This window comes from Jaculus jaculus, chromosome 2 (assembly GCF_020740685.1).
Source record: "Jaculus jaculus isolate mJacJac1 chromosome 2, mJacJac1.mat.Y.cur, whole genome shotgun sequence".
In the NCBI taxonomy this organism is placed as follows: Eukaryota; Metazoa; Chordata; class Mammalia; order Rodentia; family Dipodidae; genus Jaculus; species Jaculus jaculus.
This window is the reverse complement of record NC_059103.1, coordinates 52,541,628-52,558,520: the sequence shown is the minus strand read 5'-3', so window position 1 is coordinate 52,558,520 and position 16,893 is coordinate 52,541,628. Positions and strand designations below refer to the sequence as shown.

Genomic DNA, 16,893 nt, shown 5'->3' with positions numbered 1-16,893 from the left:
TTTCCATTCATCAGTTGAGGGACATCTAGGCTGGTTCCATTTCCTAGCTATTGAGAATTGAGTGGCAATAAATATGGATGTGCAAGGTGCAAGTTGGGTTGTTTGATTTCTTTTTAAAAAAATTTTATTTATTTATTTGAGAGTGACACACACAGAGAAAGACACACACACACACACAGAGAGAGGGGGGGGCATGCCAGGGCTTCCAGCCACTGCATATGAACTCCAGGTGTGTGCGCCCCTTGTGCATCTGGCTAACGTGGGTCCTGGGGAATCGAGCCTCTAACCAGGGTCCTTAGGCTTCACAGGCAAATGCTTAACCACTAAGCCATCTCTCCAGCCTTGTTTGATTTCTTATTACTTAGATTTTTGAGTTCTTTGTATATCCTGGTATTAATCGTCTGTCAGAAGTATAGCTGGCAAAGATTTTCTCCCATTCTGTAGGTTGCCTTTTTGCTCTATTCACAGTGTTCTTTGCTGTACAAAAGTCTCTTAGTTTCATGAGGTCCCAGTGGTTGATCAGTGGTTTTATTTTTCATCACAGGTAGTTTTGATTAAGCAGAGCCCTGCTGGAGGAGATGTGTCACTCATGTGTTCAGAGTCAGCCTAAGCTTGCTGGGGCTGCCTGTTGTCTCTATGCTATAGGCATATGACGAAGTGAACCAGCTTCTTCCACCATGTGATGTTTTCTCTGGAATCTGTAAGCCTGCATGCAGGTGGGTATGTATGTATATGTATGGACACTTCGAAGTCTCTTGCTGCTACCAGTGAACACCTGTCTGGCTTAACATGGGTGGCTGGGAATTAAACCCAGGCTGGCAGGCTTTACAAGCAAGTACCTTTAACCACTGGTCTATCTCCCCTGTCCTGAGAGTCATTTTTAACATTCTATGATTTCATTATTTCCAAATTGCATGCCTAACTTTTTTTAAATTTTTTTCTCCTGAGGTAGGGTCTCAGTCTAGCTCAGGCTGACCTGGGACTTACTCTGTCGTCCCAGGCTGACCTCAAACTTTACAGTTTACTTCTGCCTCCCAAATGCTGGGATTAAAGGCATGTGCCACCACGCCCAACTAAAATTTCTTTATTGGGAACATGAATATATAAACAACTGTAAATTGGTTGTGTTCCCATCACATAATCCTCTTTTATCCCCTCCACCCTGCCCCCATTCCACTGAGGACCTTCCTCTTTCAAGGCAGTCCTTCTTTGATTATGTTGTCTCCTTCCTTTTGTCCTTCTCCATCCTCCTGTCAAAATGTTGATGGGCTCAGCACAGTGTGGTCTTGTGGGCAATATTAGTAACCACTATAGGTTCATGACTGCACCATTCTGTTCCTGTCAGGAAAACATGAGGCCTTTCCATCCTGTGGCTCTTAAATTCTTTCTTTCTCCTCTTCAGCAGAGTTCCCTGTGCCTTGGAGGGCACGTTGGAATTGTCCTATATTTATTTATTTATGAGAGAGAGAGAGAGAGAGAGAGAGAGAGAGAGAGAGAAGTAGAATGGGCATACCAGGGCATTCAGTGGCTGCAAACAAACTCCAGACATGCGCACCCCCTTGTGCGCACGTGTGACATCGCGCACTTGCATCACTGTACATCTGGTTTAGGTGGAGCCTGGAGATTCAAACATGAGTTCTTAGGCTTCTCAGGCAAGCACCTTAACTGCTAAGTTATCTCTCTATTCCCCTTTTTTATTTTAAAATATTTTTTTGTTCATTTTTTATTTATTTATTTGAGTGCGACAAACACAGAGAGAAAGACGGACAGAGGGAGAGGGAGAGGGAGAGAATGGGCACTCCAGGGCTTCCAGCCACTGCAAACGAACTCCAGACGCGTGCGCCCCCTTGTGCATCTGGCTAACGTGGGACCTGGGGAACCGAGCCTCGAACTGGGGTCCTTAGGCTTCACAGGCAAGCGCTTAACCGCTAAGCCATCTCTCCAGCCCGCCCCTTTTTTAATTTTAAACGTATTTCTTTGAGAGAGATGGAGAGAGCGAGTGTGAGTATGGGTGTGCCAGGGCTTCCTGCTGCAGCAGGTGTTCCCTTGCATCTGGCCTTACCTGGGTCCTGGGAAATAAAACCCGAGCCTTCAGGCTTTGCAAGTAAGCACCTTTAACTGCTATGCCATCTCTCTAACCCATAAATATCCTTTAGTGTTGAGCTCTCAACAGCCTCTAATTTTCTGCCTTGATGAGTTTTGAGCCACCTCAGAATCTACCACCATCTTCACAGAGAACATTCTTTGGCTTTTAGTGAGAACTGCACTAATATTCAAGTCTCCACTTCCTCTGTGATGCTTCAAAATTTCATACTTTTTATTGATGTAATTGATAAGTGTGTCTATATACAAGAGATACAACTTCTCTAAAATTATTTTTACATGAACATGTTTATAATTTTAAATTAATTTACAACGAATTCACATGGTAGATACTTACCTTTTATGGATCAAGTAGCCACATGATTACATTTGCATCAGATGCAGCTTACACATAAAATACCTACTAAGTGAGGCAAACATGTTCACAATTTCAAGGGGAAAATGAAGATTATTATAAATTCTTCTTTTTTTTATACAGCGCTGTCCAACAACAGCAAGCATGACACTATTTTAGGGTCAAACATGCATTGTATAATTTGTTCAACCATATCACAGTGGCATCAGTGTCAGTGTGACAGAGACATCACCCTTCCATCCCTGCCCTCTGACCTCAGCTCCAGCCATTTTTATGGAAGATCTTCACTCCATCTGGCTAACAGTGAGCTCATGGCGTAGGCCTTGTGTGCTGGGGCCTCTGTCTTCCTGGGTAACCTTTTTAAAATTTTTTTTGTTTATTTTTATTTAATTATTTGAGCGCAACAGAGAGAGAAAGGGTGGAGAGGGGAGAGACAGAGAGAGAGAATGGGCACGCCAGGGCCTCCAGCCACTGCAAACGAACTCCAGGTGTGTGCGCTCCCTCGTGCATCTGGCTAACGTGGGTCCTGGGGAATCAAGCCTCGAACTGGAGTCCTTAGGCTTCACAGGCAAGCGCTTAACTGCTAAGTCATCTCTCCAGACTCTGGGTAACCTTTTATTTGTGCCAGAAGTCCTTTCCTCTGCCTGCCTTCCTTGGTGATCTACTTCTTCTTTAAGGTACACCTTGAATTTCATTTCTTCTTTCTCTTGCTTCTCTTTCCTTCCTGTCCTCGGCCTCAAACATGCACGTACTTCTAGCATGAGTCCTCACAATGTGCTGCAGCACCCAGCAGGGGCACTTTCCCCAGTCTACCTTGAGCTCCTGCAGGCAAACTCAGCACTAGTTTGGCCTCCTTTGGGGAGATGATACCGGCCAGGCTGCAGCAACATTCCATGACAGACCAAGTAGAATCTGAATCTCATCCAGCCACCTACCACTCACATAGCTTCCACCAATGCTTACTCCAAGGACACAGTTGAGTGATGGGAGCAAGGGCTGCAGAGATGCCACGGCTGCCTTGATTAACTGGAAAGCAAAGGTCAGGACAAAGCACTGCCAGGTTGACAATGGGGAAGATGACCTTTTATTTATTTATTTATTTATTTATTTATTTATTTATTTATTTATGAGAGAGACAGAGAGGACACAGAGAAAGAGAGATCGAGAAAAAGGAAGATAGAGAAATAAAATGCCCATGCCAGGGCCTCTAGCCACCTCAAACAAACTCCAGATGTAGGCACCACCTTGTGCATCTGGCTTATGTGGGTACTGGGAATTAAACGTGGGTCCTTAGGCTTTGTAGGCAAGTGCCTTAACAGCTAAACCATCTCTACAGCCTGAGATTACCTTTTATTGTCTTGACATTAAAGATACATGGCTTGGACATTAGGAAAAGAACAGAATTTCATTATTCTAGAAAACAGGAAAGCCTTTAAGACTATAGACCTTACTGATACCTCAGTTCATGTCTGTAATCCCAGCAACAGGCAAGTAGAAGGAGGAGGACTAGGAGTTCAAGGTCATCTTTGGTTACATCGTGAGTTTGAGCCAGCCTGGGTTCCATGAGTCCACGCCACAAGCAAGCAAGCAAACACCATGGAATTTGGGCTGTGGATGTAGGTCAGCTAGTGGAGTGTTTGCCTAGCATGCACTAAGCCCTGGGTTCAATCCCCAGCCCTGGGTTTTGAGTACCTGTAATCTCAGCATTTTGAGGTGGAGGCAGGAGGATCAGAAGTTTATGGTTATGCTTGGTTATCATAGAAATCTCATGTCAGCCTGAGCTATATAAGATCTTGTTTCAAAACAGCAAAATCAAACCCCAGAACAGAACCATGGAACTCACAGGTGGGAATTATGAGCTTGAACTATTTTTTAAAAAATCTGTGCTCATTTTGAAAGTATGACTAATACACAAGTATTTTAAGTTATTACTCCCCCACTCTCCCAGAGTGTGATTTTTAACATATTTCACTATTTACATATGCAGTGTATGTACATTATGATATATACATGTATTTATGATTATATGTTTTGTCTTTACAAAACTGTGATCATACTGCATAGATTTTCTGTTCTTGTTTTGAGACAGGGTCTCACTATATAGCCGGGCTAGCCTTGAACTCAAGATCCTCCTACCTAAGTCTCCTGAGTGGAGGATTACAGGCGTGCATCATTCAACTTTGCATATATTTTCTGTAGCTTAATTTTTGGTTCACACTACAGACATAACCCTATATGCCTGTTTGGGAATACCTGGATGTCTGTGAAGTCATTATACCATTTTACAGGATGAAGACCAGAAACTGAATTTTTTAAAAAAATATTTTATTTTTATTTATTTATTTGAGAGAGAGAGATACAGAAATAGGCAGGGAGAGAGGGTGGGGGGAGAATGGGTGTGCCAGGGCCTCCAGCCACTGCAAACGAACTCCAGATGCATGCGCCCCCTTGTGCATCTGGTTTACGTGGGTCCTGGGGAGTCGAACCTAGGTCCTTTGGCTTTGCAGGCAGGTATCTTAACCGCCAAGCCCTCTCTCTAGCCCCCAAATAGAATTTTTTAAAATTCTTGTTCATTATGATTCTGCACTATGGACTCATGTGAAAAGCAAGAATGCATGTTTTCTACCCAGGGCAGGGAATGGTCAAGGTGTCAAAGAAACTTTTGAATTCTGCCTCTTTTCATTCTTAGTTTTTTGTTCATTTTCTCATGATTTCCATCAGGAACTGTCAGCCCACTGTGCATAGAACTCAATACTATGGAACTGAGTTTTTGCCAAAAGAGAAACTGTGTTTTACTGTGCAGTCAATTGGCAAGGAGGCCTAGCACTGCCTATTTAGATGTGCCTCCCTGACTGGCTGGTAGTGGAAGGATTTACTGGGAAGAGAAAAAGCTGCTTGCTGATAGGTGACAAGGAGGAGGAGTTTAAGTTCGGGGGTGCAGCTGTAGACAGTCATTGTGCCTCTCCACAGGGTCACTTCTTGCAGGGAGGATTGGGGGAGGGGAGGGGAGGACATATTCTTCTGCACAGGACAGTTTGGGTTTGTGACTTGGGGAACTGACTTCTGGGCATGTCTGTTCTTGAGAAGACAGGTTCAACCATTCTTGCATGAATCTGGAGTTTTTTTTCCTGAAGTTATCTAAAGCACTTTGTTATTTAGAGAATTTATAGCCAGGGGTGTTCAGGTGTGGCAGAAAGCTTCAGGTTCACTGAGATGAAATTCCAAACCAGGCATAGTTATGGAAGGAAGGGATATTACTGAGGCTTATTCAGGGGAAGTTCCATAATGGCACAGGACCAAACACAGAGAGAAAAGACACAAGCCAAGAGCCAAATGCCACATAGCACACTTCAGAAACTCTAGGTGAACGAGGCACTTTACATATCTTTATATTGGAAGTTCAAACCCACCACCAGACCTTAAGATCAGCCCAGGTGGCTGCAGATCCAAACTACAAACTAATAAAACAGTGACTATATTGGGGCCATCCATTCAAACTACCACATCAGGCCTTAGCGAATTCAGTAGACTCACAATAGTTTTATAAGTATCTCAGTCAGGTTGTAGGAAAGCTGAAGGAGAAAAGATGTGATTTCTATATGGAAAGGCAGGCAAAACCCACAGTAACCACAGCAAACACAACTGCTGTTCAGCTCCGCGTGAATGACTGTGCAGCCGACTCACTTCCTAATGCTCATTGTTGCCTGGGGTGGTGGTGTGATGACTGTTAAATTGCTTTGTGACCTTTGATTCCTTTGGAAGGAAAAAGGACATATAGATTATTGCTAACTATCCTGACTTTCCCCTGAAAACATTTTCATATTCTTATGACATTGGTTAGCTTTTAGAATGTCAGTTGACAATCTTTTTTTTTTTTTTTCCAGAAAAACACAATAAAATAGAAGGTTAACTCAATTCAATGGTAGAAGAAAAGAAATCAAGTTGGAGAATACTGGGGAGGTCTAGGATGCACCCACATATCCAGACTAGAGAGGGTCCACTGCCTACCACTAGCTGGTTACCTGTTGGGCACAGGTAAAGGCCTTGGGCCACGAAGGGTTAACGCGGGCCTGAGCTGCCAGGCTCAGCTAAGGGCCCCAGGCTCCAGGAGGTCTCATCCAGCCTAGACCCCAATAACCTGGGGTCCTGAGGCCCGCAGGAGTGAGGTGGATCTCCACCCCCCCCCCGGAAGTTGCAGTGAGCCTAGAACCCGATAACCTTGGGCCTGGGTGCCAGCAAGAGTGAGGCCACTCCCTCTCCCCAGCCCGGGACACATGGATGTCCTGATAAGACTTAGGTTTCACTTTTTCCCCCCGAGCATTGTGACTTCTTGCCACTTGCTTGGCCTGTCCCTATATGTTAATGAGGTATCAGCCAGCCAATCCCCCTATGACCCATGCCTTACACCTTTGCCCACCACTACTTGACCAAATGACTCTTTCCCACTCACCTGTGATGTCACTACATGCTAATTAGGCATCAGCAGGACCTTTGAATTTACCAATCCCCTAATGACCCATACCTCTTCCTACTTTTTCACAAATGCTTATAAGCCCATCCCCCTGACAAATAAATGAGCTGTTCTCTGAAGCTGTCTCCTGAGTGGTTCTTCCCCTTGCACTCATGGCCACTCAAGACCCTGCTCCACGGTTGCCTGGATGCCCCTGGGAAACCAATGAGCAGCTTCCCCAGGAAGGAACCCCAGTTGGTGCTTGAACAGGGACCCTCTGAGACATTCCAGGGTAGGTGAGTACTCCCCTGGAGAGACATTATCCTTCTGAGGGTAATGCCCCCCACCCCATGGCCTTGCCTCCATGACTGAGGGCTGGCAGGTTTCTCTCTTTCCTCCTTTACTTTCTGTTCACACCATCATGAGGGACTGAATATGGTGTCCTCCAGTCTTGGCATCTCCACTCTTTTTCTATCATAGTAATATCACCAAGACAGCGGCACCTTGGCCGGTGAAGGTGCAATGCTTCTGCTTCCCTCCCTGGTGGCTCTGGCCCCCTCCCTCCTTTCCCCTTCATGAAGCCGGTTCTGGGGCGAACTTGCTCTGTTAGGAGGCCAGACTCAGGAAGTGCCCTCTCTGCTCCTTAAGATCATGTGCCCGGGGCGGGCAGGCAGCCTGGCATCTCAGCTGCTGCCTCCATGCTTACCAGAACTGACCCCGGGAGCCAGTCCAAAGGTAGTAAGTTAATGTGAGTTCCCACCCAGCCACCATGGCCATGCCAATTCCTTTTGTCCACAATGACGGTGCCAGGTCAGTGCATCCTGGGCTGCCAGTGCTGCTGCTGTGAAGAGCCTGTGGGCTGTCCACCCACCCACCATGCCAATGTCATGAAGCAGCAGAATGAGTGGATAAAAAGAGGCAGATTTAGCTAAAGCCTATGGTGAGCTGAAATTTTATGTAAACAATGCCATACGTTGTCACGTGATATAAGTATAATTACTGAGCTTATGTTCTAGGCCAACTTCAACTAACATAGAGAATTATTGAAAACAAAATTCTCTCTGAGGTGGTGATTCATAATTTGCTAGTTATTTAAAAAAGACTGTAATGTCCTGTTACTTGAAAGAAGGAGGCAACTGGCCTGAGTTCTAGGCCAGCCTGCCTCAAGACAGAAACAAAAATTTGCCTTAGTAACTCCTAAGACAAGCATTTCCAAGTGTGTTAGAGGTATTAATAAAGATTATCCCCAAAAATGTTGTAATGTTTTGCCTGTATTCATAGATTTAAAGTGCAGTTCATGGAGTTTATTAATAGGAAATATCTCAAATCAGTGGGCTATATAAAATCTGTAAGTACATATACTAGTATTATAAAGCAAATCTGGTTGGTAGGTAGAGAGTTTTGATGACATAAAATTGTTTTAATCTAGACTACTTGCTTGTTAGTAATAGGATTAATCAATTTGGTGTGGTTTCTCTTAACAGTCTTATGAGAAAGATGGTTAATTATGCCGCAAGATGAGTTGATTGAAGGAACTGGGAAGAAATTTTTCAATGTTGGACATAGAGTGCTCTTTAAAAATGCTTTTTGTTTGTTTGTTTGTTTTGGTTTTTCGAGGTAGGGTCTCACTCGTCCAGGCTGACCTGGAATTAACTCTGTCATCTCAGGGTGGCCTCGAACTCACGGCGATCCTCCTACCTCTGCCTCCCAAGTGCTGGGATTAAAGGCGTGCGCCACCACACCCGGCTAAAAATGCTTTTTGAGTGGTACTTACATCAGAATGTTAAAGTATGTGGATGAAGGTGTGCGTATGTAGGGAAGATATAGGAGATCTAAAATAAACCCCCCCAAATGAATTTTGCCTAAAAGTAATTTCCTTTTATAATGATCAGAAAGCTATTTTTCAGGCTAAACCTAAACACCATGCCTAAAGCTAAAGATTTTTTAACTGTTTAGACTCTAAAGGATGCTCTAAAAGTTATTTTATTTTATTATTATTATTATTTTTTTTTTCAAGGTAGGGTTTCGTTCTAGCCCAGGCTGATCTGGAATTCACTACAAAGTCTCAGGGTAGCCTCAAACTCACTGTGGATCTACCTCTGCCTCCCAAGTGCTGGGATTAAAGTTATGCGCCACCATGCCTGGCTAAAAGTTTTATATAGGGATGTAAACTTAATCAAAATTCAGCTTACATTAGACATGGGTGATGTTTTATGCTAGATAGTTCACAAAGTCATAAGCACAGGTGTAATTCACATTGTTTTTGAGGTTTAGCCAGATTAGACATAGACAAGAACCTATTACCTTGTGTATTACAAATGAGTAAAATAAATTTCCTAGGTAAAAACAAACAACTTCATTGTAAGACAAGGAATGCCAGGATGCTTAGCGCTCTCTCTCTCTCTCTCTCTCTCTCTCTCTTTTTTTTTTTTTTTGGTTTTTCGAGGTAGGGTCTCACTCTGGTCCAGGCTGACATGGAATTAACTCTGTAGTCTCAGAGTGGCCTTGAACTCATGGCAATCCTCCTACCTCTGCCTCCTGAGTGCTGGGATTAAAGGCGTGCGTCACCATGCCTGGCACCTCTCTTATCTGTTATTTCCTTTTGCTCTTGCTTACTGTTATATGCTATTTAAAGTCATGGCAAGCTGGACTCTGGAGAAAGGGATGGCGTCCCCTTTATTTCAGACCCCATGCAAGTTTAAGCCATGTATCCCCCAGACCCTGTCCAGAATAACATGGCTAATTGTCTCTGACAAGGGAAAGGGAATGACAAACAGCACATGACTCTTGTTCCTCTCTTTTGAACACCTAAACTCACATCTGTTAGGTTAAATTTCATCACTAGATAAAGAGAACAAATAGGTAAACTGAGTCAAGGTATTTGATCAGGTTACAAACTCCTTATATAAAACAAGCATTAGGCTTACCTAAAGTATATATCAAGGTAAAAACATATGGCTCAAGGAAGGGAATTTAATTGGATAATATCTAAAATATGTTTACCAGATGTCAAGGTTTTAATCAGAGAAACCAAGTCTTGGGTTAGGGCCTCACTCATTAACAAATCACTGATGCTAATTTGTTATAGTTTAAGGGTTATAAAAACTGGCTTTAAGGCTCTTATAAGTAAATTAGTTTCCTCTATTTGTCAAGGTTTTAACTATTGGAAAAATTGAGTCTTAAGACAAAGGTTAATGTATAAGTATTTAAGTTCCAAAGATGAGGTACTCATACCTAAAGACACTGTGACTTCAAAGGTACCTTCTGTTTTATTCCAATTCTATTGAACAGTTATCACTAGGTTCAATCACTTAGGTTTAGGTGATTTAATTTCAGTCACTATAACCTTTATGCTCCTGTTAGGTAAAATATATTGGGATAGCTTGCTTAAGTTTTATCAAATTTAAGTCATGGGTAAAACATAAAATTGTTTTATGTTAATAAAAATTTCTATGGTACATAAAATCAATGGCTATCAAGATTAAGCTAAAGTCATTGGTTGTCAAATGGCGTTTTTTTTTTTTCTTTCAAAAAGATTTGTTAAGATTGTATTAGAACTTAGCTGTTTCAGCTCAACAAAGACCAGATTCTGCTCTAGTGTATGTAAAGTGACTGTCTCATTTCTGACATCGCAAGTCCAGTGCTTTAAACAAAATTAACTCTTAGGACATATTTCCTTCTTTAGGGTACAGCCTCATGCTCAAACAATGGTCCTCATCTGCGAAAAATAATTTCAAGCTCTGTGGTTCTGTTTCCAACATCCTCTGGGTAATTAGTACCCACACAGGTATCTGAACTAATCAAAAATGTTTTCAAACACAGGTGCTAAGACTTTATACTGTCTTACTTGTCCTTTTCTGATAATTTCTAGGTTAAAGTAATTGGCTAAATTTGTATTATTTTCAAGACTGATAATAGGTTCTGCCTGTATTTTTAACTATTAGATATTTAAAGGCTATATGCCTACTTTCTATGCCTCAGACATGGCTTATGCTGCCACATGACAACAAAATTTTTAAAGGTTGGATAAAATGATTTTAAGAAGTTCTTGTGCCATTCTTTATCTAAATCTATCTCAGTAATTAAATGTGCACTAAATGTACATACATCCAGGCTTGTGTAACTTCCTTTCTAAGTGTATTAGTAACCTTTGTAGAAGCCAAAGCCAATTGGAATCATGGGAACAAAAAAGCCAATATTTTGGCCTGTACTCCGAGGTCTGAGGCCACTGGAGATGATGGGACACTTCTACACTGGCCCCCTGGTGAGTCACCTGTCTTTCTTTTTTTTGGGGGGGGGGAGGTTTATTTTGGCTCACAGACTTGAGGGGAAGCTTCATCATGGCAGGGAAAACAATGGCATGAGCAGAGGGTGGACATCACCCTCTTGCCAACACCAGGTAGACAATAGCAACAGGAGAGTGTGCCAAACACTGGCATGGGGTCACTGGCTGTAACACCCATTAGCCTACCCCCAACATACTCTCCCTCCAGGAGGCATTAACCTCCACCAGCTGGGGACCTGGCATTCATTCAGAACACCTGAGTTTATAGGGACACCTGAATCAAACCACCACACCAGGCAATGAGGCACATCCCAATTAGGTGCCTAATTTACATTCCTAAGGCTAGAAAGAAACCTAGCCTAGGCTACCAAGGGGAAACCTGTTCAGGGTCCTTCTCAGCTGCTCAGTTTGGGAGCCTTACTTCTCTTACCTATATCCTCTCTTAAGATAAATCTTCGGGGCTGGAGCCACAGCTTAGCGGTTAAGGCATTTACCTGCAAAGCCAAAGGATCCCAGTTTGAAACTGCAGGACCCACATAAGCCAGAAGCACAAGGGGACACATGCATCTGGAGTTCATTTGCAGTTCACCTGTCTTTCTGATCAGGGAGGATGCAGAGACCCAAACAAAAATTGGTGTACAGTCTGAAACAAGAGAGTCATGATTGAGGAGCAATCAGTCCTCATGACTTCCCAAAGAAGGGAAAACGACTTGGCCAGCATGGCCCTGACTTCTCCTAACAGACAGAAAACACCAATAAGCTATAGGGCTACTCCTGGGTACCTAAAGTCTCCTTTGATGGGCCATTAGTGACCTCTAAAATTAATCCTTGATTAAATTTTGGCTATCTTCTTGGTCTTAAACACTCAAAGAGAAATGTCTAATCAAAGATAAAGAGATAACTCAAATATATGAATGGCCTATTAAGTAATACAACAAGAGCTTTCCAAGAGGGGAAACAAGACCTTAAGACATGTTGTCCCCATCTCTAATAGTTCTAATTCTATAATAAGGACAAACAACCATAGATGTCAAAAGAGTTATTTTCAAATCTAGAATATATTTGGATGACTTTGACTAAAGGTCGCTTAATTCCAAAGACTTCCTTATACTGGGAACAATGGTAAATCTCTTCTAATTTGTGCCAGAACATCTCTAAGTAAGCTCTGAGACCAAAAATACATTTGTACAGCCTTTAATGACACCCAGTGGCTCTAAGGTACCAACCTTTGGCCCTGACTAGCCCCAGGATGAATCTCAAAAGGCATACTCTGGAAGGCTATTATCAAGGTTGAATGTTGTATATGTTACTGATAACTCTGCTAATATTTCATCTGTTTTACAAGCCATATGGAAACAGATTCAGGCCACACCAAATACTACCGTGCCATTTGATGAATAGCTCTGGAAGAAAATCTTAGCCAGCTCATGCTCAGATGGTCTTGAGACAATCCAACACTGTCTACCTGGGCTACCTTGAATACTCCCCAAGGCCTAGAAGTCCACAAGAAGGATATCCCTGAAGGCAACCAGTTTGCTGTGTGCTCAGTTCTCATTAACTCCTTACTTTTTTCTTCCTCCCCAATGTTCTCTTCCATGACTATCTTCCTACACTCCATCAATAGACTTCCAGGGTCCTTTCCCTGGGAGAGACTCTAACTCCCTCAATTTCATGTCCCATTAATGATCTGGCTTCACCATCCCCTTGTCCTCTAACAGCAGTTAGTGTGTCTTCTTCTCATGAGAGGGAGAAATGAAGGGAGGTAGAGTTAGGGTGACTGGACCCCTGAAAGTAAAAAGGGCAGGAAAGCTTTTCTTTTCTCTTGTCCACTTCCAAAGAATTAGCCCATGCATAAATATTTCCTCTCCCACATTGTTCCCTAGTCTTGGTTGTTCCATGGGTCTATCTCCTCAAGAAAGAAGTGGCCTACAAACTCTGCCCACATCAACCAAGAGAGATTTTCATCCCCCTACTGGTGGGCCTCAGTGTGATGCTGTCTCTGGGTGCTTCTGGGTGCTGCAGGAGCCGCTCTTGTCCAAACCAACCACCTCACAGGGGACTTCTGAGACAAGCTATCAACAGTGATGAACATGGCGGGGGCGGGGGGGATCACATATGTGGTCTTGGGAGAAGAATTTTTTTTTCTTTTGTCAATGAATAAAATGTTGTTGAAAAAAATGTTAGAACTCTCAAAGAACTCCACAAGGAGCTACTTGACTGTTACAAATCTGACAACCCCACCACCGAGTTCTCTAACTTGTTAGTCACTTGGCTTCCCCCCTTCCTTGGCCCCCTTCTTGCTATAGGAACCTTGTTACTTGTGGTCCCCTACCTCATCAAATTTCTCAGACAACAAATAACTAATATTGCTAAGGTGTTCGTATACCATCTAGCTCTATCTGGACCTATGGTAGACTATAATAACCTTGCTCAATATGATGACACTGCCCCATTATAAAAACAAAAGGGGAAGCTGTTGAGCACAGGTAAGGGCCTTGGGCCACATAGGGTTAAAGCAGGCCTGAGCTGCCAGCCATGGCTAAGGGCCTGGGCTATAGGAGGCCAAAGCAAGCCTAGACCCCAATAACCTCAGGCGTGAGGCCGTTCCCTCCCCGAGCCCGGGACACCTGGACATCTTGATAAGACTTAGGTTTTGCTCTCCCCAGAGCCTTGCGACCTCTTGCCACTTGTCCAGCACGTCCCTATATGTTAATGAGAGATCAGCCAGCTGCCTTCACACAGCCACTACAACCCATATCCTATACCTTTTCCCGCCACTACTCAGACCACGTGACTCCTTCCCACTCACCAGTGACATCAGTCAGTACATGCTAATTTGGCATCAACAGTACCTTTGAACTAACCAATCCCTTTATAGCCCGTACCTTTTCCCGCTCTTTCACAAATGCTTATAAACACATTCCCCTGACAAATAAATAAGCTGTTCTCTGAAGCTGTCTCCCGGGTGTTTCTTCCATCACACTTGTGGCTGCTCAAGATCCTGCTCCACAGTTGCCTGGACACCCCTGGGAAAACAATGCGCAGCAGCTCCAGGGTGACCAGGAACCCCTGTTACCTCCACCTTCCTGCCAGGGCCTTCGTGTCATGACAGAGGAAGTAGTGACTCCAGTACTGCTCTCAAGGCTAGCCAACCAGGGAGACATTGACAGACACCTTGGTCACGCAAGCCTTATCAAAACAGAGATCCAAAGGCTATAGAGAACTCAATGCTAAATTAGATTTCTATCATGCTCACCAAGGCTCAGGGAACATTGCAAAATCGGGGAGGAAAGATTTTAAGATCCTCATGGTGGGTGAGATTAGCCTGAGGCACTGTCCCATCCCCCCCCCACTGAGACTCACTGAGCCTGTAGGACCCTACAGTGAATACCAATAACCCCACAGAGGAAGATACTCACTAGAATGAGAGCAGGGGAGAGGGGATATGAGTACAACCTTGATATACATATATATACATATTATATATGTGGCTGGAGAGATGGTTTAGTAGTTGCCTGCAAAGCCAAAGGACCCACATAAGCCAGATGCACAAGATGGTGCATGTGCCTGGAGTTCGTTTGCAGTGGCTGGATGTCCTGGCATGCCCCTTCTCTCTCCCTCTGCCTTTGTCTCTCTCAAATAAATAAAATATTAAAAAAAATAAATGCTCGGCATTAAAGGTGGCACACACCTTTAATCCCAGCACTTGGGAGGCAGAGGTAGGAGGATCACCTTGAGTTCAAGACCAGTCCTTCCACAATGTAAAAATTCCTTAATTTTTTTTTTTTTTTTTTTTTTTTTTTTGAGGTAGGGTCTTGCTCTAGCTCAAACTGACCTGGAATTCACTATGTAGTTTCAGGGTGGTCTTGAACTCATGGTGATCCTCCTACCTCTGCCTCCCAAGTGTTGGGATTAAAGGTGTGTGCCACCATGCCTGGCTTCTTCAAATTTTTAACATTACCCAATAAAATAGTTCATCCATATAAAACTACCAGTATTTAATCAGTTTTTGACCAGGAACATTAGATTTCATATGGTCCATAGTAATATGCCCATTTAAGAACAAAGACATAAAAATTAAGGCCGTTTAACAGAATTTTTTTGAAATGTTCCCAATAGGTTAACTGCTAGCCATACAGCATATAGAAAACCTAGCAGGGATTTTTTTTTTTTTTAACAGTCATGTCCATAGCAGAAAAGACACTTTTTATTCACACATCTGTTAAGAAGGTCTACTTACTTGAGACATTTCCCCTACCCCCCACAGAGATTAACTGGTGCATTCATGACCCGGCCATGTATACCAATAACCCCACTGAGGAGAGCCCTCAGTGGAATGGGGGCACAGAGAGGGGACAAAAGAGGATAATTCAGTGGGAATATGACAAATATGCAATATGTTCTTTTTAATTTTTTTAAAAATATACTCTTATTTATTTGAGAGTGACAGACAAAGATGCAGAGAGAGAGAAAAAGAGAGAATGGGTGTGCCAGGGCCTCTAGCCACTGCAAACGAACTCCAGAAGGGTGCGCCCCCTTGTGCATCTGGCTAACATGGGTCCAAGGGAATGGAGCCTTGAACCCAGGTCCTTAGGCTTCACAGGCAAGTGCTTAATTGCTAAGCCATCTCTCCAACCCTGTAATATGTTTATACAGTAACGTTCATAATTAACAAAAATTATATATATATATATATATATATATATATATATATATATATATATATGAAGAATGTCTGGTTAAAATAGTGGGACTTTGTTGAAAAAAAAACTGATCAATCAAGTAACTAACCCACATAGAGCCTAACACATTTTAAAAAATATTTTATTTTTATTTATTTATGTATTTATTTGACAGAGAGAAAGAGGGAGAAAGAAAGGGAGAGAGAGAGAGAGAGAATGGGTGTGCCAGGCTCTAGCCGCTGCAAACAAAGTCCAGACGCTTGTGTCCCCTTGTGTATCTGGCTTATGTGGGTCTTGGGGAATTGAACCTGGGTCCTTTGGCTTTGCAGACAAACGCCCCTAACACATTTTTTTTAAGCATATGTGTGATGTGTGTAGGCCTCAGGGAACGTCTCTAATCGCTAACCCAAATTTTTCTTTGAGACTGGTCTCCTCTTCACCTGGGAGCTGCTGATGGCCAATCAGCCTGAGAAATTCTCCGGTTGGACCACTCTGCTCTCAGATTTTTGACAGTATTTGCTCCCCATTTCTTCTGTTCACAACTGCCATTTGCACGTGAGGCACTAGGTGTCAGCAGAGCGCTGTGCGCCAGCCTGCGTGAACTGGTCATGCTCCGATCTCCACTATCAGGGCAGGGTGATGCTTTTATTGCTGTTTTGAGTCAGGTCTTACTATAGAGCGCAGGTTGGTTGCCTCTCACATAACCAAAATGCTCGAATTACAAGCGTGCCACCACTCCTGCCCCATGCTGACTCATACTTGCTATTTTTTTATGTCTTTTCATGCCATGCTGTTTCTCAGGTCAGTCGTCAGTGGAGTCTTTATTCCATGGCTTGCTCTCTCCCAGGGTGAGACTGACTCTTGGATCTCAGCCTGCATCGCTGTGGGTGGAGAGAGGCGCCAAGACCACACCTGCAACCTCTTCCCTTGGAAAGAGGGGTTGGGATTTCCCCCTCTTTTGTTTTGTTAAAACAAGATCATTTTCTTCCAAATTCCAAACCTTTAACATAAATATGAT

The 16,893-nt window shown here is 43.2% G+C and overlaps 1 pseudogene; it reads right to left on the bottom strand.

The window, feature by feature from the left end:
- The window catches only part of LOC101597105, a 69,383-nt pseudogene extending 52,898 nt beyond the window's left edge, over positions 1-16,485 (bottom strand).
- Positions 16,486-16,893: the final 408 nt, after the last annotated feature.